Source organism: Sinocyclocheilus anshuiensis, unplaced genomic scaffold, assembly GCF_001515605.1.
Source record: "Sinocyclocheilus anshuiensis isolate Anshui unplaced genomic scaffold, SAMN03320099.WGS_v1.1 scaffold2354, whole genome shotgun sequence".
NCBI lineage: Eukaryota > Metazoa > Chordata > Actinopteri > Cypriniformes > Cyprinidae > Sinocyclocheilus > Sinocyclocheilus anshuiensis.
Window position 1 is genome coordinate 45,053 of NW_015558684.1, and position 3,022 is coordinate 48,074.

Below are 3,022 nucleotides of genomic sequence, written 5' to 3' on the forward strand. Positions count from 1 at the left end.
CCAAGGGTAATCTAGGGTGCCGACACCTGCCCACTTGCATTTCGTCACCCCCTCACTCCAAACGGGAGAAGTAAAAGTCACAAAAGTCCCTTCGGTCGCCCAGTAACCACAAGCCCAATGAAGGTAATGCAATCTCTTTCTCATGCCTCCATCTGAGAAGTTTGAGAAAACAATTAAACAAATAAAAGAGTCCAAATAATGACCCCTGTAACGTGTAGCATTCCAAAAGTGAAACGACTTCAGCTGATGATGGGTCCATCCGGTATTTTATGGTGTAAGGGCTGGGTCAGCGTAAGAAAAAGCCACGCTTTGTTTAGTGATGTCGGTGCAGTGGCTGGGGGCGAACTCATATATGCACAACTCCTTGTTAGTGTAGTGGACAGTAGCTCTGCCTGCCATGTGGAACACCGGGGTTGGATTCCCCGACGGGGAGAGCTAGTGTTTTTCTGCTGCCGAACGACACATCCAAAAGGTTTTGGTGCAGCCAGAGGTTACAGAAGGAGTTCTGCTTTGACTTCAGCCCAAACCAAAGGAAATGGGTTGGCCGGGAATCGAACCCGGGTCAACTGCTGGGACCTACATAGGCTTTCCGTTGACAAACCTTTTTTAAGGTAAATATGAATATTGATGAGTTGTAATGTATATGAACTTGTCAGACGGTGTTTCCCTAGTGTAGCAATGTATGTTTTGCATAATAAAATGATTATAAACTTAAATTATGACTTGGTAATGCATTGTCCACGGAAAGCCTGTGGAGTATCCATCAAATAAGTTACGGGTGGTCAAGTGACAGCTGTAACTTATTTGACGGGTCCTCCACAGGCTTTCCGTGGACAGTGCATTTTTATGCTAATTAAGCCATTTCACGAGCTCCGATGTACATGAAACTGCTGGACGGCGTTTCCTGAGCACTGTAAAGCTGGTATTACTCAACAAAATCATCGTATTTATGACATATGACCTATTAATGCATTGTCCACGGAAAGCCTGTGGAGGTCCCGTCAAATAAGTTACAGGTGGTCAAGTGAATTTTGGGAATTTACAGGTCTCGGATTGGCTCGTCGCTCTGATGAAATTTTCAGCTATTTTAGATTTTGTCGAAAACCTACTTTTGCAAACTAGCTCCAGGTATTTGGCCCAGTCCGAGCCAAAGCAGCGCAGAAACATTCTCTGGAGTCTGACAGTCAACAATCAGCCAAAAAAGTGGAAATTTCCATTCACCTTGGCGAGGGGACCTCAAAACGTTTGAAGGTCGAGTGGCAGAGGTTGCTAAAATCGCTATAACTCCAGAAATGAATGAAATCCCTTCACCCAAATCGGCACACCTATGCATGGGCTCAGTCTGTGGTCAGGTGAAAAAGGGTGCTGTGACTGACCACTTGGTGGTGCTGTAAGGTGAAAAAAAAAAAATGAAAAAGGACAACCAAACAAACATGAAAACAGCTACAGCTAGGCATCAGTCAGTCCGATCGACTTGAAAAGTGAGGTCTGTGAGAAATTTGAACTAAACTGCCCACCAGGGGCTGATTTTTCAAGAGCGTAAGTGACTTCTTTTCACACACGCACAACACATACCCAGCATATGACAGAACTCCTCTTTCTGAACAACTCTCTGGATCATTGAGTACCCAAAAAGGAAGACGAAGGACAGAAGAAAAACCTTTAAAAGAAACAAAGTGAGAAAAAAAAACCATCTGCTTTTTTTAACCAGTTGTTTAACTGGCTCAGTCTGTGGTCAGGTGAAAAAGGGTGCTTTGACTGGCCACTTGGTGGTGCTGTAAGGTGAAAAAAAATTCAAATGAAAAAGGACAACCAAACAAGCATGAAAACAGCTACAGCTGCACAACTGCTTTGCACAACTCCTCGTTAGTGTAGCGAATCAGCTCAAAGGGGAAATATGAATAATTAATCATAACTAGTTATAATTAACTATAAATATTTAGATCTGCTGTAAGCATTCATTTGACCTCTCAGTGTTAACTCTCTGTTAATTCTAAGAACGTTAATTTCCTGGTTAAGGAAAATAACTTTCTTACTGTACAATACTACTCAGAGCATGTAGCATAAATCTGCATGATTAGGGACTCCAGTTATGAGCAAACAATGAACAACGTCAAGTGTGATACAAGTAAGACTTTATTAACTACATAAACACTTAAACTAGTCTAACATACACATACACACACACACACACACACACACGCATACAGTTGGTGTAGGAAAAGGGTTATAGCTTAGGCTGTAAAAAGAAGAGAAATAAAAACATGAAGCTATGGTACCATTTGATATTCAGCAAATCTCCAGCCTCCTTTGTAAAAAGGTACAAATGATACTTAAAGTATCAATTAATAAGACTAAGTTTGATACTTGCACGTCTTGTCTCTCTGAAAGAAAGTCCTGATGCAATGTGAAGGCTCACGTTGATCTTTGCTGAAGTTGGTTAATGAAAAATAACCAGTTTGAGTCAGAGGATCTTGGTGAATGGAAAGTCAAGGCCCGAGGCCTGTCGCAGACTTAGGGTGTCCTTAGAGGGGTGCTAGCTCACATCCTCATCTTCTCAGAATGTAACCTAACCGCAGCCTGCCTGAGCTATGTGTTGGGGCCTACCGGGCACGCCAACACCAGCTCAGGTTCTCCACTCGGACACAGAAGACTTAGTAGAAAAAGCACTCTAGGTGGAACTGTGCGTGGGCCCTTTTAAAGTCTGAGAAGATTTCCGCCTCTTAGGATGGGCTTGTCCAATGAGAAAGGCTGAAGTTTCAAGCGGGAGGGTGGATATTGGGGAGTTTTACAACCCTTTGTGTGAGAACATGGTAATTTGCATATGGAACTCGAATCAAAATTACTAAAGATTCTTAGAACACTAATATATTGCCTATGTACCCACATATAATATAAACGCTCATTTATATATATTATGTGTCTGACTGGTCCAGACGCTACATTAGTATAGTCAAGTCAAGTCAAGTCACCTTTATTTATATAGCGCTTTTAACAATACAGATTGTGTCAAAGCAACTGA